This window comes from Ictidomys tridecemlineatus, chromosome 3, assembly GCF_052094955.1.
Source record: "Ictidomys tridecemlineatus isolate mIctTri1 chromosome 3, mIctTri1.hap1, whole genome shotgun sequence".
NCBI lineage: Eukaryota > Metazoa > Chordata > Mammalia > Rodentia > Sciuridae > Ictidomys > Ictidomys tridecemlineatus.
The window spans coordinates 128362480-128383894 of NC_135479.1; positions in this window are offsets into that span (position 1 = coordinate 128362480).

A 21415-nucleotide genomic window follows, 5' to 3' on the forward strand; every position below is an offset into this window, starting at 1 on the left:
TCGATTCTCTGCTCTCTGTAACAGGCCTTCTGCACCCCAGTCTCCAACCTCTTCTCTCTGCAAGGATCTTTCCTCACCTCAGTCTCCAACCTCTGCTCTCTGCAACAGTCCTTCTGTACCACAGTCTCAAACCTCTGATTTCTGTATCAGTCTTTCTGCACAACAGTTTTCAACCTCTGCTATCTGTAACAGTCCTTGTGCACCCCAGTCTCCAATCTCTGCTTTCTATAACAATAATTCTGCACCCCAGTCTTAAACCTCTGCTCTCTGCAACGATCCTTTTGCACCAAATTCTCCAACCTCTGTTCTCTGCAAAAGTCCTTCGGCACGTCAGTCTCCAACATCTGCGCTCTGCAACAGTTGTTCTGAACCTTAGTCTGAAAACTCTGCTCTCTGCAACAATTTTTGTGCACCCCAGTCTCCAAACTCTGCTTTCTGTAACAGTCCTTCTGCACCTCAGTCTCCAAAATCGGCTCTCTGTAACAGTGCTTCTGCACCGCAGTCTCCAACCTCTGCTATCTGTAACAGTCTTTCTGCAACCCGGTCACCAACGTCTGCTCTCTATAACGGTCTTTCTGCACCACAGTCCCCAACCTCTCCTTTCTGTATCATTCTTTCTGCACCACAGATTCCAACCTCTGCTTTCTGCAACATTCCTTTTGCACCTCAGTCACCAACCTCTGCTCTCTGCAACAGTTCTTCTGCACCCCAGTCTCCAACCTCTGCTCTCTGCAACAGTTCTTCTGCACCCCAGTCACAAAGGACTGCACTCTGAAACAGTCCATTTCCACACCAGTCTCCAAACTCTGTTGTCCGTCACAGTCCTCCTGTAGTGCAGATTCCAAAATCTGCTCTCTGTAACGGTCCTTCTACACCCTATGTCCCGCCTCTGCTCTGTGCAGCAGTCCCTCTGCAACCCAGTCTACAACCTCCGCTCTCTGTAACAATCATTCTGCACCTCAGTATCCAACCTCTGCTCTATTCAACGGTCCTTCTGCACCTCATTCTCCAAACTCTACTCACTGTAAAAGTACTTCTGCACTCCTGCTCCAAACTCTGCTCTCCGTAACAGGCCTTCTGCACCCCAGTCTCCGATGTCTGTTCTCTTTAACAATCCTTCTGCACCCCAGACTCCAACCTGCTCTCTACAATGATCCTTCTGCACCCAAGTCTCCTACCTCTGCTGTCTGCAACAGTCCTTCTGCACCCCAGTCTCCAACATGTGCTCTCTGCAAAAGTCCTTCTGCACCTCAGTCTGAAAACTCTGTTCTCTGCAACGATCCTTCTGCACCCTAGTCTCCAACCTCTGCTCTCTAGAAAAGTCCTGCTGCACCTTGGTCTACAAAAACTGCTCTCTGTAAGATCCTTGTACAACCTTGTCTAAAAACTCTGCTCTCTGTAACAGTTTTTCTGCACCCCAGTCTCCAACCTCTGCTCTCTGTAACAGGCCTTTTGCACCTCAATCTCCAAACTCTACTCTCTGCAACAGTCCTTATGCACCTCAGTCGCCAAATTCTGACCTCTGTAAGATGCTTCTGCAGCCCTATATCCAACCTCAGCTCTCTGTAAGAGTCCTTCTGCACCCAAGTCTCCGACCTCTGCTCTCTGTAACAGGACTTCCGCACGTCAGTCTCCAAACTCTGCTCTCTACAACAGTCCTTCTGCACCCTAGTTTCCAACATCTGCTCTCTGCAACAGTCCTGCTTTTCAGATTCCGAGATCTGCTCTACGTAACAGTCCTTCTGTACTGCAGTCTTCAACCTCTGCTCTTTGTAACGATCCTTCTACACCCCAGTCTCCAACCTCTGCTTTCTGTATCAGTCTGTCTGAACCCCAGTCTCCAACCTCTGTTCTCTGTATCTATCCTTCTGCCACTCAGTCTTAAACCTGTTTTCTATGTAAGAGTCCTTCTGCACCTCAGTCTTCATCCTGTGCTCTCTGTAATGGTCCTTCTGCACCCCAAATTCCAAACTCTGCTTGTTGTAACAGTCCTTCTGCACTTGAGTCTCCAAACTCTGCTCTTAGTAGCAGTCCTTCTACAACTTAGTCTCCAACCTCTGCTCTCTGTAACAGTCATTCTGCACCTCAGTCTGAAACCTCTGCTCTCTGCACGATCCTTCTGCACCCCAGTATCCAAACACTGCTCTCTGTAACAGTCCACCTACACCTCAGTTTCCAACCTGTGCTCTCTGTAAGATCCTACAGAAACCCAGTCTTCAAACTCTGTTCTTTGTAACAGTCCTTCTGGACCTAGTCTCCAACCTCTCCTCTCTGTATCAGTCTGTCTGAACCCCAGTCTCCAAACTCTGTTCTCTGTATCTATCCTTCTGCACCTCAGTCTTAAACCTGTTTTCTATGTAAGAGTCCTTCCGCACCTCAGTCTCCATTCTGTGCTCTCTGTAACGGTCCTTCTGCACCCCAAATTCCAAACTCTGCTTCCTGTAACAGTTCTTCTGCACCTGAGTCTCCAAACTCTGCTCTTAGTAACAGTCCTTCTACACCTCAGTCTCCAACCTCTGCTCTCTGTAATAGTCATTCTGCACCTCAGTCTGAAACCTCTGCTCTCTGCACGATCCTTCTGCTTCCCAGTATCCAAACACTGCTGTCTGTAACAGTCCACCTGCACCTCAGTTTCCAACCTGTGCTCTCTGTAAGATCCTACAGAAACCCAGTCTCCTAACTCTGCTCTCTGCAACAATATTTATGCACCCCAGTCTCCAACCACTGCTCTCTGCAATGATCCTACTGCACCCCAGTCTCCAACCTCTGATTTCTGCAACAGTCCTTCTGCACCCCAGTCTCCAAACTCTTCTCGATGTAAAAGAACTTCTGCACCTCAGTCTTTAATCTCTGCTCTCTGCAACAGTCCTTCTGCACCCCAGTCTCCAAACACTGCTCTCTGCAACAGTCTTTCTGTACTGCAGTCTCCAACTTCTGCTCTCTGTAACGGTCTTTCTGCACCACAGACTCTAATATCTCCTTTCTGTATCAGTTTTTCTGCACCCCAGTCTCAAAATTCTGTTCTCTCTAAGAGTCGTTCTGCACCTCAGTCTCCAACCTCTGCTCTCGGCAACAGTCCTTCTGCATCCCAGTCTCAAACCTCTGCTCTCTGAAACAGTGCTTCTGCACCCGAGTCTCCAACTTCTGCTCTCTGCTACAGTCCTTCTGCACCCCAGTCTCCGAATTCTGTTCTCTGTAACAATCCTCCTGCACCTCAGTCTCCAACCTCTGCTCTTTGTAACAGGACTTCTGCACCTCAGTCTCCAAACTCTGATCTCTGCAACAGTCCTTCTGCACTCCGGTCTCCAACTTCTGATCTCCTTAACAGTCCTTCTGCACCACAGTCTCCAACCTCTGCTCTCTGTAAGATCTTTCTGCACTCCAGATTCCAAACTCTGCTCTCTGTAACATTCCTTCTCCACCCCAGTTTTCAACCCCTGCTTTCTGCAAGTGTGCCCTGGCACCCCTGTTTCCAAGCTCTGTCCTCTTCAACAGTCCTTCTGCTGCCCAGTCTCCAACATCTTCTCCTGTAACAGTCCTTCTGTACAGCAGTCTCCAACCTGTGCTCTCTGTAACATTCCTTCTGCACCCCAGTCTCCAACCTCTGCTCTCTGTAACAGTTTTTTGATACCGCAGTCTCCAAACTCTGGTCTATGTAACGGTCCTTCTGCACCCGAATTTCCAAACTCTGCTTTCTGTAACAGTCCTTCTGCACCTCAGTCTCCATACTCTGCTCTCTCTAACAGTTCTTCTACACCTCAGTCTCGAACCACTGCTCTCTGTAACAGTCCTACGGAACCTCAGTCTGACACCTCTGCTCTCTTCACGATCCTTCTGCACCCCAGTCTTCAACCACTTCTCTCTGTAACAGTCAAACTGCACCCCAGTCTCCAACCTGTGCTCTCTGTAACACTTTTTCTATACCGCAGTCTCCAAACTCTGTTCTGTGTAACAGTCCTTCTGCACCCCAATTTCCAACCTCTGCTTTCTGTAACAGTTCTTCTGCACCTCAGACTCCAAACTCTGCTCTTTGTAACAGTCGTTCTACACCTCAGTCTCCAAACTCTGCTCTCTGTAACAGTCCTTCAGCGCCTCAGTCTGACACCTAGATCTCTGCACGATTCTTCTGCACCCCAGTCTCCAACCTGTGCTCTCTACAATGATCCTACTGCACCCCAGTCTCCAAATTCTGATCTCTGCAACAGTCCTCTGCACCTCAGTCTCCAAATTCTGCTCTCTGTAAGATACTTCTACATCCCCGTACCAAAATTCTGCTCTTTGTAAAAGTCCATCTGTATCCGAGTCTCCAATCTCTGCTCTCTGTAACAGGACTTCAGTACCTCAGTCTCCACCCTCTGCTCTCTGCAACAGTCCTTCTTCACCCCAGATTCTAACCTCTGCTCTCTACAACAGTCCTTCTGCACCCTAGTTACCAACATCTGCTCTCTGCAACAGACATTCTGCACCCCAGTCTCCAACATCTGCTCTCTGCAACAGTTCTTCTGCACCTCAATCTGAAAACTCTGCTCTCTGCAATGACCCATCTGCACCCCAGTCTCCTATTTCTGCTGTCTGTAACAGTCCTTCTTCACCTCAGTCTCCCAACTCTGCTCTCTTTATAATCCTTCTGCAACACAGTTTTCAAACTCTGCATTCTGTAACAGTGTTTCTGCACAACAGTCCCCAACCTCTGCTCTCTGTAACAGGACTTCTGCAACCCAGTCTCCAAACTCTGCTCTCTGTAAAAGGCCTTCTGCACCCCAGTCTCCAACCTCTTCTCTCTGCAACGATTCTTCTCCACTCAAGTCTCCAACATCTGCTCTCTGAAACAGTCCTTTGCACCCCTGTCTCCAAACTTTGCTCTCTGTAAGATCCATGTGAACCCCAGTCACCAACCTCTTCTCTCTGTTACAGTCCTTCTGCTCCCCAGTCGCCAAACGCTGCTCTCTGCAACTGTCCTTTTCCACCCCAGTATCCAATATCTGCTCTCTGCAACAGTCCTTATGCACCACAGTCGCCACCCTCTGCTCATTTTAAGATCCTTCTGCACTTCAGTTTCCAAACTCTGCTCTCTGTAACATTCCATCTCCACTCCAGTCTCCAACCTCTATCCTCTGCAACAGTCATTCAGCTCCCCAGTCTCCGAGATCTGGTCTCTGTAACAGTCCTTCTACACCCCAGTCTCCAACCTCTTTTTTCTATATCAGTCAATTTTAACCCCGTCTCTAAACTCTGTTCTCCGTATCTATCCTGCTGCACCTCAGTCTCCAACCGGTGCTCTATGTAAGAGTCCTTCTGCACACCAGTCTCCAACTTTTTCTCTCTCTCAGAGTCCTTCTGCATCCCAGTCTCCAACCTCTGCTCTCGCTAACAGTCCTATACTGCAGTCTCCAACCTCTACTCTCTTTAACGGTCCTTCTGCACCCTGATTTTCAAATTCTGCTACCTGTAACAGTCCTTCTGCACCTGAGTCTTCAAACTCTGCTCTCTGTAGCAGTCCTTCTACAACTCAGTCTCCAACCTCTGCTCTCTGTAACCATCCTTCTGAACCTCAGTCTGAATCCTCTGGTCTCTGCATGATCCTCTGCACCCAGTCTCCAACAACTGCTCTCTGTAACAGTCCACCTCAACCTCAGTCTCCAAACTCTGCCCTCTGTAAGATCCTTCAGTAACCCAGTCTCTAAACTCTGATCTCTATAACAGTTTTCTGCTCCAGAATATCCAAGCACTCCTCTGTGTAACAGGCCTTCTGCACGCCAGTCTCCAAACTCTGCTCTCTGTAGAAGGCCTTCTGCACCCCAGTCTCCAATCTCTGCCCTCTGCAAAGATCCTTGTGCACACGAAACTCCAACCTCTGCTCTCTGCAATGATCCTACTGCACGCCACTCTCCATCCTCTGATCTCTGCAACACTCCTACTGCACCTCAGTCTCCAATTTCTTCTCTCTGTAAGATCCTTCTGCACCCCTGTCTCAAAGGTCTGCTTTTTGCAACGATTCTCCTGCACTCCAGTCTCCAACCTCTGCTCTATGTAACTGGACTCCTGCACCTCAGTCTCCAACATCTACTCTCTGCAACAGTCCTTCTGCACCCCAGTCTCCAAATTATGCTCTCTGCAACAGTTTTTCTGTACTGCAGTCTCTAACCTCTGCTCTCTGTAACGGTCTTTCTGCACATCAGAATCCAATCTCTGCTTTCTGCATCACTCCTTCTGCACCCCAGTCTCCAACATCTGCTCTCTCTGAGTCTTTCTGCACCTCAGTCTACAACCTCTGCTCTCGGAAACAGTCCTTCTGCACCCCAGTCTCCAACCTCTGCTGTCTGAAACAGTCATTCTGCACCCCAGTCTCCCACCTCTTCTCTATGCAACAGACCTTCTGCACCTATTCTCCAAACTCTGCTCTCTGTAACAGTCCTTCTGCACTTCAGTCTCCAAACTCTGCTCTCTGTAGGATCCTTATAAAACCCAGTCTCCAAACTCTGCTCTCTTTAACAGTCTTTCTTTACACCAGTGTCCAACCTCTGGTCTCTGCAACAGTCCTTCTGCACCCCAGTCTCCAAAATCTGCTCTCTGCAACAGTCCTTCTGCACCTAAGTCTAAAAACTCTGCTGTCTGCAACGAACCTTCTGCACCCCGTCTCCTACCTCTGCTGTCTGTAACATTCTTCTGCACCTCAGTCTCCCAATTCTGCTCTCTGTAAGATCCTTCTGCAACCCAGTCTTTAAACTCTGCACTCTATAACCGTCCTTCTGCACAACAGTCTCCGACCTCTGCTCTGTGTAACAGTCCTTCTGTACTGCAGTCTCCAACCTCTGCTCTCTGTAACGGGCCTTCTGCACGCCAGTCTCCAACCTCTGATTTCTGCAACAGTTTTTCTGCACCTCAGTCTGAAAATTCTGCTCTCTGCACAATCCTTCTGCACCCCAGTCTCCAACCACTGACCTCGGTAACAGTCCCCCTGCACCTCAGTGTCCAACCTCTGCTCTCTGTAAGATCCTTCATCAACCCAGTCTCCAAGCAGTGCTCTATGTAACAGACCATCTCACCCATGTCTCCAAATTCTTCTCTCTGCAACAATTCTTCTCCACACCAGTCTCAAACCTCTGTGCTCTGCAACAGTCCATTTGCACCACAGTCGACAACCTCTGCTCTCTTCAACAGTCCTTCTGCACCCCAGTCTCCAACCTCTGCTCTCTGTTACCTTCCTTCTGCACCCCAGTCTCCAACATCTGCTCTCTGTAACCGTCCTTCTGCACCCCAGTCTCCATCCTCTGCTCTCCGTAACAGTTCTTCTGCACCTCAGTCTTCAACCTCTGCTCTCTGCAACAGTCTTTCTGCACACCATTCTCCAACCTCTTCTCTCTGCAACAGTCTTTTGCACCCCATTCTCCAACATCTGCTCTCAGCAACAGTCCTTCTAATCCAGTCTCCAAATTCTGCTCTGTGCAGCGATCTTTCTGGAACCCCGGCTCCAACGTGTTCTCTCTGCAACAGTCCTTCTGCACCACAGCAACCTCTGCTCTCTGTAAGATCTTTCTGCACGCCAGTGTCCAAAATCTGCTGTCTCTAACATTCCTTCTCCACTGCAGTCTGTAACCTTTGCTTTCTTCGAAGGTCCTGCGGCACCCCTGTCTCCAACCTCTGTCCTCTGTAACATTTTTTCTGCTTCCCAGTCTCCAACATCTGCTCTCTGTAACAGTCCTTCTGTACCGAAGTCTCCAACCTCTGCTCTCTGTAATGGTCCTTCTACAGCCCAGTCTTTAACCTATACTTTTTATATCAGTCCTCCTGAACCCCAGTCTCCAACCTCTGCATGCTGTATATATCCTTCTGCACCCCAGTCTCCAACCTGTGCTTTCTGTAACCGTCTTTCTGCACCCCAGTCTCAAACCTCTGCTCTCTGCAACAGTCCTTCTGCACCACAGTCTCCAAACTCTGCTCTCCGTAAGATTCTTCTGCACTCCAGTTTCCAAACTCTACAGTCTGTAACATTCTTTCTCCAACCCAGTCTTTAACTTCTTCTTTCTGCAAGTGTCCTGTGGCACCCCAATCTCCAAACTCTGTCCTCTGCAACAGTCCTTCTGCTCCCCAGTCTCCAACATATGCTCTCTGAAACAGTCCTTCTTAAACGCAGTCTCCATCCTCTGCTCTTCGTAATGGTCCTTCTTCAACCCAGTCTCAAAACTGTGCTTTCTGTATCAGTCCTTCTGAAGCCGAGTCTCAAAACTCTGTTCTCTGTATATATACTTCTACACCTCAGTCTCAAACCTGTTCTTTCTGTAACATTTCTTCTGCACCCCAGTTTCCAACCTCTGCTCTCTGTAACAGTTTTTCTATACCGCAGTCTCCAAATCCTGGTCTCTGTAACAGTCCTTCTGCACCCCAATTTCCAACCCCTGCTTACAGTAACAGTCCTTCTGCACCTCAGTCTACAAACTCTGCTTTTTGTAACAGTTTTTCTACACCTCAGTCTCCAACTTCTGCTCTCTGTAAAATCTTTCAGTAAACCCAGTCTCCAAACACTACTCTTTGGAACAGTTCTTCTGCATATCAGTCTCCCAACTGTGCTCTCTGTTTGATCCTTCTGCAAGCCAGTCTTTAAACTCTGCACTCTGTAAAGTCCTTCTGCACAACAGTTTCCAACCTCTGCTCTCTGTAACAGAACTTCTGGAACCCAGTCTCCAAACTCTGCTCTCTGTGATAGGCCTTCTGCACCCCAGTCTCCAACCTCTTCTCTCTGCAACAATTTTTCTCCACCAAAGTCTCCTACATCTACTCTCTGAAACAGTCCGTTTGCACCCCAGTCTCCAATCTCTTTTCTCTGTAAGATCCATCTGAACCCCAAACTCTAACCTCTGCTGTCTGTAACAGTCCTTCAGCAACCCAGTCTCCAAAATCTGCTCCCTGTAACAGTTCTTCTGCACCTCAGTCTCCAAAATCTGCTCTCTGTAACAGTTCTTCTGCACCTCAGTCTCCATTCTCTGCTCTTTGTAAGATCCTTCATCAACCCAGTCTCCAAACACTGCTCTCTGTAACAGACCTTCTGCACCCAAGTCTCCAAATTCTTCTCTCTGCAACGATTCTTTTCCACACCAGTCTCAAATCTCTGCTCTCTGCAACAGTCCTTCTGCACCCCAGTCTCCAACCTCTGGTCTCTGTAACAGTCCTTCTGCACCTTAGTCTTCAACCTCTGCTCTCTGCAACAGTCCTTCTGCACCTTATTCTTCAACCACTGCTTTCTGCAACAGTCCTTCTGCACCCCATTCTCCAACCTCTGCTCTCTGCAACAGTCCTTAGCACCCAAGTCTCCAACATCTGCTCTCTGCAACAGTCATTCTGAACCACAGTCTTCAAACTCTGCTCTCTGTAACATCTTTCTGCACGCCACTTTCCAAAATATGCTCTCTCTAACATTCCTTCTTCACTGCAGTCTGAAACCTCTGCTTTCTTTGAGGGTCCTGCGGCATCCCAGTCTCCACCCTCTGCTCTCGGAAACAGTCCTATACCACAGTCTCCGAACTCTGCTCTCCTTAATGGTCCTTCTGCACCCCAATTTCCAAACTCTGCTTCCTGTAACAGTCCTCCTGCACATGAGTCTCCAAACTCTGCTCTCTATAGCAGTCCTTCTATACCTCAGACTCCAACCTATGCTCTCTGTAACAGTCCTTCTGAACCAAAGTCTTCAACCTCTGCTCTCTGTAACAATCCTTCTAAACCAACCCCTGTCTGCAACCTCTGCTCTCTGTAATATCTTTCTGAAACCCAGTTTCCAAACTCTGCTCTCTGTAACAGTGCTTCTGCACACTGCTCTCCAACCTCTGCTCTCATCAAAGATCCTTCCTCACCAAAGTCTCCAAACTCTGCACTCTGCAACAATCCTTCTGTACCCAGAATCCAACATCTGCACTCTGCAACAGTCCTTCTGCACCTCAGTCTGAAAACTCTGCTCACTGCAGCGACCTTCCTTCACCCCAGTCTTTAACCTCTGCTCTCTGCAACAGTCCTTCTGCATCCCAGTCTTCAATATCTGCTCTCTGCAACAGTCCTTCTGCAACTCAGTCTGAAATCTTTGCTCTCTGCAATGATCCTTCTGCACCTCAGTCTCCTAACTATGTTCTTTGTAAGACCCTTCTGCAACCCAGTCTCCAGACTCTGCTCTTGGAAACAGTGCTTCTTCACCCTAGTCTCGAACCTCTGCTCACTGTAAGATCCTTATGCACTCCAGTCTCCATCCTCTGCTCTCTGTAACAATCTTTCTGCACCCCAGTCTCCAACATCTGCTCTCTGCAACAGTTCTTCTGCACCTCAGTCTGAAAACACTGCTCTCTGCAACCACCGTTCTGCATCCCAGTCTCCTGCCTCTACTCTCTGTAACAGTCCTTCTGCACCTCAGTATCCCAACTCTGCTCTCTTTAACATCCTTCTGCAACCCAGTCTCCATCTGAATCCCAGGCTCCAAACTCTGCTCTCTGTAACAGTCCTCTGCATCCCAGTCTCCAAACACTGCTCTCTGTAACAGTCCTTCTGCACCTCAGTCTCCAACCTCTGCTCTGTGTAAGTCCTTCTGCACCCCAGTCTCTGAAATCTGCTTACTGCCACAGTCCTTCTAGACCCCAGTCTTCAACATCTGCTCTCTGCCACAGTCCTTCTGCACCCCAGTCTCAAAACAGTGCTCTCTGCAACGATCCTTCTAGACCCCAGTTACCAATGTCTGCTCTCTGCAACAGTCCTTCTGCAACACAGTCTCCAACCTCTTCTCATTGTAAGATCCTTCTGCACTCTAGTTTCCAAACTCTGCTCTCTGTAACATTCCTTCTCCACCGGAGTCTCAAACATCTGTCTTCTGCAACAGTCCTTCTGCTCCCCAGTCTCCGAGATCTGCTCTCTCTAACAGTCCATCTGTACCTCAGTCTCCAACCTCTGCTCTTTGTAACGGTCCTTCTACACATCAGTCTCCAACCTCTGCTTTCTGTATCAGTCTTTCGGAACCCCAGTCTCCCACCTCTGTTCTCTGTATCTATCATTCTGCACCTAAGTCTCCAACCTGTGCTCTATGTAAGAGTCCATCTGCACCCCAGTCTCCAACCTCTTCTTTTGGTAACAGTCTTATACCGCAGTCTCAAAACTTTGCTCTCTGTAACGGTCCTTCTGCATCCCAATTTCCAAACTCTGCTTCCTATAACACTTCTCCTGCACCCCAGTCTCCAACCTCTACTCTCTGCAACAGTCCTTAGGCACTCCAGTCTCCATCCTCTGCTCTCTGCAAAAGTCCTTCTGCACCCCAGTCTCAATCATCTGGTCTCTGCAACAGTCCTTCTGCACCCCATTCTCCAAACTCTGCTCTCTGCAACGATTTTTCTGGACCACTGTCTCCAATGTCTGGTCTCTGCAACAGTATTTCTTCACCACAGTCTCCAAACTCTCTCTCTGTAAGATCCTTCTGCACTCCAGTTTCCAAACTCTGCTCTCTGTAACATTCTTTCTTAACCCCAGTCTCATACCACGATCCTCTGCAAAACTCCTTCTGCTCCCTAGTCTTCGAGATCTGCTCTCTGTAACAGTTCTTCTGTACCACAGTCTCCAACCTCTGCTCTTTGTAACGGTCCTTCTACACCCCAGTCTCCAAACTCTGCTTTCTGTACCAGTCTGTCTGAACCCCAGTCTCCAACCTCTGTTCTCTGTATTTATCCTTCTGCACCTCAGTCTTCAACCTGTGCTCTATGTAAGAGTCCTTCTGCACCCCAGTCTCCAACCTCTGCTCTCTGTAACGGTCCTTCTGCAACCAAATTTTCAAACTCTGCTCTCTGTAAAAGTCTCAGTCTCCAACCTCTGCTCTCTGTAACAATCCTTCTGCACCTCAGTCTCCAAACACTGCTCTCTGTAACACTCCACCTGCAGCTCAGTCTCCAACCTCTGCTCTTTGTAAGTTCCTTCTGCAACCCAGTCTACAAATACTGCTCTTAATAACAGTTCTTCTGCACCCCAATCTCCAACTTCTGCTCTATCTAAGTGTCATTCTGCACCACAGTCTCCAACCTCTGCTCTCTGCAACAGTCCTTCTGCACCCCAGTCTCCAACCTTTGTTCTCTGCAACAGACCTTCGGCACCCAAGTCTCCAAACTTTGTACTCTGCAACAGTATTTCTGAACCCCAGTCTCAAATTTCTGCTCTCTGTAAAAGTCCTCCTGCACCCCAGTCTCCAAACTCTGTTCTCTGTAACAATCCTTCTGCACCTCAGTCTCCAACCTCTGTTCTCTGTATCTATCCTTCTGCACCTCAGTCTCCAACCTGTGCTCTATGTAAGAGTCCTTCTGCACCCCAGTCTCCAACCTCTTCTCTTGGTAACAGTCTTATACCGCAGTCTCAAAACTTTGCTCTCTGTAATGGTTCTTCTGCATCCCAATTTCCAAACTCTGCTTCCTATAACAGTTCTTCTGCACCCCAGTCTCCAACCTCTACTCTCTGCAACAGTCCTTAGGCACTCCAGTCTCCATCCTCTGCTCTCTGCAACAGTCCTTCTGCACCCAGTCTCCAACTTCTGCTCTGTGCAACAGTCCTTCTGCACCCCAGTCTCCAAACTCTGTTCTCTGCAACGATATTTCCGGACCCTAGTCTCCAACCTCTACTCTCTGCAAAAGTCCTTCTGCACCACAGTCTCCAACCTCTGCTCTTTGAAAGATCATTCTGCACTCCAGTTTACAAAAGCTGCTCTCTCAAACATTTCTTCTCCATCGCAGTCTCCAACCTCTGCTTTCTGCGAGGGTGGGGCACCCCAGTCTCCAACCTCTGTCCTCTGTAACAGTCCATCTGAACCCCAGTATCGAACCTCTGCTCTCTGTGACAATCCTTCTGTACCGCAGTCTCAAAACTTTGCTCTCCAGAACAGTCCTTCTGCACCCCTGTCTCCAAAATCTGCTTTCTTTATCATTCATTCTGAACTCCAGTCTCAAAACTCTGCTCTATGTATCTATCCTTCTGCACCTCAGTATCCAACCTGTGCTCACTGTAACATTCTATCTGCACCCCAGTCTCCAACCTCTGCTTTCTGTAAGAATTTTTCTATACCACAGTCTCCAAAATCTGGTCTCGATAATGGTCGTTCTGCACCCCAATTTCCAACCTCTGCTTTCTGTAACAGTCCTTGTGCACCTCAGTCTCCAAACTCTGCTCTCTGTAACAGTCCTTCTACACCTCAGTCTCCAACCTCTGCTCTCTGTAACAGTCCTTCTTTGCCTCAGTCTGACATCTCTGTTCTCTGCACGATCCTTCTGCACCCCAGTCTCCAACCACTGCTCTCTGTAACAGTCCACTTGAACGTCAGTCTCCAACCTCTGCTCTCTGTAAGATCTTTCAGGAACCCAGTATCAAAACTCTGCTCTCTATAACAGTCTTTCTGCAACGCAGTCTCCAAACTCTTCTCTCTCTTACAGGCCTTCTGCACGCCAGTCTCCTAACTCTGCTCTCTGTAGCAGGCCTTCTGCACCTCAGTCTCATACCTCTGCTCTATGCAACAGTCCTTCTGCACCACAGTCTCCAAATTCTGCTCTCTGCAACAGTGCTTCTGTACCCCAGTCTCCAAACTGTGCTCTCTGCAACAGTCCTTCTGCACCCCAATCTCCACCGTCTGCACTCTGAAACAGACCTTCTTAACCACAGTCTTTAACCTCTTTTCTCTGTAACAGGCCTCCTGTACTGCGGTCTCCAAAGTCTGCTCTCTGTAATTTTTCTTCTGCACCACAGTCTCCAACCTCTGCTTTCTCTATCAGTCCTTCTGCACCCCAGTCTCTAACCTGTGATCTCAATAACACTCCTGCATCTCAGTCCCCAAACTCTGCTCAATGCAACATTCTTTCTGCACCCATTCTCCAAACTCTGCTCTCTACAACAGTCCATTTACACCCCAGTCTTCAACCTCTGCTATCTGAAACAGTTCGTCTGCACGCCAGTCTCAAACCTCTGCTCTCTGTAACAGTTTTTCTATACCGCAGTCTCCAAACTCTTGTCTCTGTAACGGTCCTTCTGCACCCCAATTTCCAACCTCTGCTTTCTGTAACAGTCTTTCTGCACCTCAGTCCCAAATCTCTGCTCCCTGTAGCAGGCCTTCAGCACCACAGTCTTCAAAATCTGCTCTCTCCAATGATCTTTCTTAACGCCTTTCTCCAACCTCTGATCTCTGCAACAGTCCTTCTGCACCTCAGTCTCCAAATTCTGCTCTCTGTAAAATCCATCTGAACCCCAGTCTCCAAAGTCTGCTCACTGCAACAGTCCTATTGCAAAACAGTGTCCAACCTCTGCTCTCTGTACCAGTCCTTCAGCACCCCAGTCTCCAAACTCTGCTTTCTCTATCAGTCCTTCTGCACGCCAGTCTCTAACCTGTGATCTCAATTACACTCCTGCATCTCAGTCCCCAAACTCTGCTCAATGCAACATTCTTTCTGCACCCAGTCTCCAAACTCTGCTCTCTACAACAGTCCATTTACACCCCAGTCTTCAACCTCTGCTATCTGAAACAGTCCTTCTGCACCCCAGTCTCCAACATCTGCTCTCTTTAACAATCCTTCTGTACCTCAGTCTCCAACCTCTACTCTCTATAACAGTCGTTCTGCACCCAGGTCTCCAACCTCTGCTCTGTGTAAGATCTTTTTGCAACTTAGTCTTTAAACTCTTCCTTCTGTAACAGTCCTTCTGCACCCTTTCTCCAAACTCTTCTTTAACAGGCCTTCTGCACCCTTGTCTCCAACCTCTGTTCTCTGTAACAGTCCTTTCGCACCCCAGTCTCAAACCTCTGCTCTCTGTAACAGTTTTTCTATACCGCAGTCTCCAAACTCTGGTCTCTGTAACGGTCCTTCTGCACCCCAATTTCCAACCTCTGCTATCTGTAACAGTCTTTCTGCACCTCAGTCCCAAATCTCTGCTCCCTGTAGCAGGCCTTCAGCACCACAGTCTTCAAAATCTGCTCTCTCCAATGATCTTTCTTAACGCCTGTCTCCAACCTCTGATCTCTGCAACAGTCCTTCTGCACCTCAGTCTCCAAATTCTGCTCTCTGTAAAATCCATCTGAACCCCAGTCTCCAAACTCTGCTCTCTGTAACAGTCTTTCTGCACCTCAGTCTCCAACATCTGCTCTCTGCAACAGTCCTTCTGCACTCCAGTCTCCAACCTCTGCTCTCTGCAACAGTTCTTCTGCACCCCAGTCTCCAACCTCTGCTCTCTGCAACAGTCCTTCTGCAACACAGTCTCCAAAATCTGGTCTCTGTAAGATCCTTCTGCACTCCAGTTTCTAAACTCTGCTCTCTGTAACATTCATTCTTCAACCCAGTCTTTAAACTCTGCTTTCTGCATATGTCCTGTGGCACCCCAGTCTCCAACCTCTGTCCTCTGCAACAGTCCTTTTGCTTCCCAGTCTCAAACATCTGCTCTTTGTAACAGTCCTCCTGTATCTCAGACTCCAAACTCTACTCCCCATAATGGGCCTTCTGCACCTCAGTCTTCAAACTCTGCTTTCTGTATCAGTCCTTCTGAACCTGAGTCTCAAACCTCTGCTCTATGTATCTATCATTCTGCACCTCAGTCTGCAACCTATGCTCTCTGTAACAGTTTTTCTATACCGCAGTCTCCAAACTCTAGTCTCAGTAAGTGTCCTTCTACACCCCAATTTATAACCTCTGCTTTCTGTAAGAGTCCTTCTGCACCTCAGTCTCCAAACTCTGCTTTATATAACAGTCTTTCTACACCCTAGTTACCAACATCTGCTCTCTGCAACAGTCCTTCTGCACCTCAGTTGACACCTCTACTCTCTACAGGATCCTTCTGCACCCCAGTCTCCAAACACTGCTCTCTGTAACAGTCATTTTGGAACTCAATCTGCAAACCCTGCTCTCTATAAAAGTTATTCTGCACCCCAGTATCCAACCTCTCCTCTTTGTAACAGGCCTTCTGCACGCCAGTCTCCAAACTCTTCTCTCTGTAGCAGGCCTTCTACACCCCAGTCTCCAAACTCTGCTCTATGCAACGATACTTGTGCACACCAGACTCCAACCTCTACTCTCTGCAATGATCCTACTGAACCCCAGTCTCCTACCTCTAATTTCTGTAACAGTCCTTCTGCACCTCAGTCTCCAAAATCTGCTCTCTGTAAGATTCTTCTGCACCCCAGTATCCAACCTCTGCTCTCTGTAACACTCCTTCTGCATCCAAATCTCCAACCTCTGCTCTCTGTTACAGGACTGCCGCCTCTCATTCTCCAACATCTGCTCTCTGTAACAGTCCTTCTGCACCCCAGTCTCCAACCTCTGCTCTCTACAACAGTCTTTCTGCACCCTAGTTACCAACATCTGCTCTCTGCAACAGTCCTTCTGCACCCCAGTCTCCAACATCTGCTCTCTGCAACAGTTCTTCTGCACCTCAGTCTGAAAACTCTACTCTCTGCAAAGACCCTTCTGCACCCCAGTCTACTAACTCTGCTCTCTGTAACACTCCTTCTCCACCTCAGACTCCCAACTCTGCTCTCTGTAAGATCCGTCCTAAACCCAGTCTTTAAACTCTGCACTCTGAAACAGTCCTTTTGCACCCCAGTCTCCAAACTCTGCTCTCTGTAAGATCCAACTGAACCCCAGTCTCCAACCTCTGCTCTCTGTAACAGTCTTTCTGTACCCCAGTCTCTTTACTCTGCTTTTTGTAACAGTACTTCTGCACCTCAGTCACCGACCTCTGCTCCTTGTAACAGTCCTTCTCCACCCCAGTTTCTAAAATCTGCTCTCTGCAACAGTCTTTCTGCACCCCAGTCTCCAACCTCTGCTCTCTGCAAAGATCCTACTGCACCCCTGTCTTTAATTTCTGCTCCTTTCAACGCTCCCTCTTCACCCCAGTCTCGAAACTCTACTCTATGTAACAGGACTTCTACACCTCAGTCTCCAATCTCTGCTCTGTGCAACAGTCCTTCTGCATAACAGTCTCCAAACTCTGGTCTCTGTAAGATCATTCTGTACTCTAGTTTCCAAACTCTGTTCTCTGAAACATTCCTTCTCCACCCCAGTCTTTACCCTCTGTTTCTGCAAGTTTCCTGCGGCACCCCAGTCTCCAAACTCTGTCCTGTGCAACAGTACTTCTGCTCCCAGTCTCCAACATCTGCTCTCTGTAACAGACCTTCTGTACCGCAGTCTCCAAACACTGCTCTCCATAATGGTCCTTCTGCACCCCAGTCTCCAAACTCTGCTTACTGTATCAGTCCTTCTGAACCTGAGTCTAAAACCTCTGCTCTCTGTATCTATCCTTCTGCACCTCAGTCTCCAACCTGTGCTCTCTGTAACATTTCTTCTGCACCCAGTCTCCAACCTCTGCGCTCTGTAACAGTTTTTCTATACCGCAGTCTCCAAACTCTGGTGTCTGTAACGGTCCTTCTGCACCCCAATTTCCAACCTCTGCTTTCTGCAACAGTCCTTTTGCACCCAAGTCTCCAAACTCTGCTCTTTGTAAGATCCATCTGAACCCCATTCTACAAAGTCTGCTCTCTGTAACAGTTCTTCTGCACCCCAGTAATCAAACTATGCTCTCTGTAACACTCCTTCTGCACCTCAGTCTCCAACCTCTGCTCTCTGTAAGATCTTTCTGCACTCAAGTTTCCAAAATCTGCTCTATCTAACATTCCTTCTCCAATGCAGTCTTCAAAGTCTTCTTTCTGCGAGGGTCCTGTGGCACCCCAGTCTCCAAACTCTGTCATTTGTAACAGTCCTTCTACTCCCCAGTCTCCAACATCTGCTCTCTGTTACAGTCCTTATGTAACGCAGTCTCCAACCACTTCTCTTGTAAAGGTCCTTCTACAACCCAGTCTCCAACCTCTGCTTTTTGAATCAGTCCTTCTGTACCCCAATTTCCAAAATCTGCTTTCTGTAACAGTCCTTCTGCACCTAAGTCTCCAAACTCTGCTCTCTGTAACACTCCTTCTACACCTCAGTCTCCAACCTCTGCTCTCTGTAACAGTACTTCTGCACCTGAGTCTGAAACCTCTGCTCTCTAAGATTCTTCTGCAACCCAATCTCCAAACTCTGCTCTCTGTAACAGTCCACCTGCACCTCAGGCTCAAACCTCTGCTCTCTGTAAGTGCCTTCAGCAACCCAGTCTCCAAACTCTGCTCTCTGTAACAGTCCTTCTGCACCCCAGTCTCCAACCTCTCCTCTGTGTAACAGGCCTTCTGCATGCCAGTCTCAAAACTCTGCTCTCTATAGCAGGCCTTCTGAACCCCAGTCTCCAACCTCTGCTTTCTGCAACGATCCTTCTGCACCCCAGTCTCCAAACATTGCTCTGTACAATGATCCTACTTCACCCCAGTCTCCAACCTCTGATCTCTAACACAGTCCTTCTGTACCTCAGTCTCCAAATTCTAATCTCTGTAAGATGCTTCTGCACCCCTGTTTCGAACATCTGCTCTCTGTAACAATCCTTCTGCACCCCAGTCTCCAAATCTGTTCCCCACAACAGTCCTTCTGTACCCCAGACTGAAAACTCTGCTCTCTGCAACAGTCCTTCTGCACCCCAGTCTCCAACCTTTGCTCTCTATAACAGTCCTCCTGTACTGCAGTATCCAACCTCTGCTCTCTGTAATGGTCTTTCTGCACCCCAGACTCAAATCTCTGCTTTTTGTATCAGTCCTTCTGCACCCCAGTCTCCAAACTCTGCTCTCCGTAAGACTCCTTCTGCACCTCAGTCTCCAACCTGTGCTCTCTGAAACAGTCTTTCTGCACCCCAGTCTCAAACCTCTGCTCTCAGTAACAGTCCTATACCACAGTCTCCAGCCTCTGCTCTCTGTAACAGTTCTTCTGCACGCCAACTTCCAAACTCTGCTTCCTGTAACAGTCCTTCTGATCCTGAGCCTCCAAACTCTGTTCTCTGTAACAGTCCTTCTACACCTCAGGCTCCAACCTCTGTTCTCTGTAACACTCTTTCTACACTTCAGTCTGAAACCTCTGCTCCCTGCAGGATCCTTTTGCACCCAGTCTCCGACCACTGCTCTCTGTAACAGTCCGCCTGCAACTCAGTCTCCAACCTCTGCTCCCTGTAAGATCCTTAGGTAACCCAGTCTCTAAACACTGCTCTCTGTAACAGTCCTTCTGCGCCTCAGTCTCCAACATCTGCTCTCTGTAACAGTCCTTCTGCACCTCATTCTCTAACCTCTGCTCTCTGTAAGATCCTTCTAGAACCCAGTCTTAAAAATCTGCACTCTGTAACAGTCCTTCTGCACAAGAGTCTCCAAACTCTGCTCTCTGCAAAAGGACTTCTACAAGCCAGTCTTCAACCTCTGCTCTATGTAACAGGCCTTCTTCACCCCAGTCTCCAACCTCTTCTCTCTACATCGATTCTTATTCCACCACAGTCTCCAACCTCTGCTCTCTGCAAAAGTCCTTTTGCACCCCAGTCTTCAACCTCTGCTCTCTGTAATATCCATCTGAACCCCAGTCTCCAACCTCTGCTCTCTGTAACAGTCCTTCTGCAGCCCAGTCTCCAAACTCTGCTCTCTGTAACATTCCTTCTGCACCTCAGTCTCCAACCTCTGCTTTCTCTAACAGTCCTTCTGCACTCCAGGCTCCAACCTCTGCTCTCTGCAAAAGTCCTTCTGCACCCAAGTCTCCAGGCTCTGCTCTCTGCAACGATCCTTCTGGACCCCCGTCTCCATCCTCTGCTCTCTGCAACAGTCCTTCTGCACCACAGTCTCCAACCTCTGCTCTCTGTAAGTTCCTTCTGCACTCCAGTTTCCAAACTCTGCTCTCTGTAACATTCATTCTCCACCCCAGTTTTTAAACTCTGCTTTCTGCAAGAGTAAAGCGGCACCCCAGTCTCCAAACTCTGTCCTCTGCAACAGTCCTTCTGCTGCCCAGTCTCCAACATCTGCTCTCTGTAACTGTCCTTCTGTACCGCAGTCTCCAACCTCTGCTCTCCATAACGGTCTTTTTTCACCCCAGTCTCCAAACTCTGCTTTCTGTATCAGTCCTTCTGAACCCCAGTCTCAAACCTCTGCTCTCTGCATCTATACTTCTGTACCTTTGTCTCCAACCTGTGCTCTCTGTATCATTTCTTCTACACCCCAGTCTCCAACCTCTGCTTTCTGTAACAGTTTTTCAACCGCAGTCTACAAAACTCTGCTGTCTATGACGGTCCTTCTGCACCCCAATTTCCAAACTCTACACCCTGTAAAAGTCCTTCTGCACCTGAGTCTCCAAACTCTGCTCTCAGTAACAGTCCTTCTACACCTCAGTCTCCAACCTCTGCTCTCTGTAACAGTCCTTCTGCACCTCAGTCTGCAACCTCTGCTCTCTGTAAGATTTTTCAGTAAACCAGTCTCCAAACTCTGCTCTCTATAACAGTCATTCCGCACCTCAGTCTCTAATTCTGCTCTCTGTAAGATCCTTCTGCACCCCTGTCTCCAAGCTCTGCTCCTTGCAACGATCCCTCTGCACCACAGTCTGCAACCTCTGCTCTATGTAACAGGATTTCTGCACCTCAGTCTCCAACCTCTGCTTTATGTAACAAAACTTCTGCACCTCAGTCTCCAACCTCTGCACTATGCAACAGTCCTTCTGCACCACAGTCTCCAAACTCTGCTCTCTGCAACAGTCCTTCTGAACCCCAGTCTCCAAACTGTGCTCTCTGCAACAGTCCTTCTGCGTCCTAATCTTCAACCTCTGCTCTCTGAAACAGTCCTGCTGAACCTCAGTGTCTGAATTCTTCTCTCTGTAAGATCCTTCTGAAACCCAGTCTCCAACCTCTGCTTTCTGCAATGGTTATTCTGTACCGCAATCTCCAACCTCTGTTCTCTGTAAGGTTTTTTCTGCACCCTAGTTACCAACATCTGATCTCTTCAACAGTACTTCTAAACCACAGATTCCAACCTCTTCTCTGCAACGATCCTTCTGCACCCAAGTCTTCGAACTCTGCTCTCTGCAACAGTGCTCCTGTACCCCAGTTCCCAATCTCAGCTCTCTGAAAGATCCTTCTGCACCCAAGTCTCCAAACTCTACTCTCTGTAACAATCCTTCTGCACATCAGTCGCCAACCTCTGCTCTAAGCAACGGTCATTATGCACCCAGTCTCCAACCTCTGCTTTCTGAAATATCCTTCTGACCCTAGTTTCCAAACTCTGCTCTTTGTAATATTCCTTCTCCACGCCAGTCTCCAACCTCTGCTTTCTGCAACGGTCCTGCTGCACCCCAGTCTCCAACCTCTGTACTCTGCAACACTCCTTATGCGCCCCAGTCTCCAAATTCTGCTCTCTGTAACAGTCCTTCTGTACCGCAGTCTCCAAACTCTTCTCTCTGTAAAGGTCCTTTGCGTGCCAGTCTCCAACCTCTGCTTTTTTTGTCTGTCCATCTGAACCTCAGTCTCCAACCTCTGCTCTCTGCAAAAGTCCTTCTGCAACCCATTC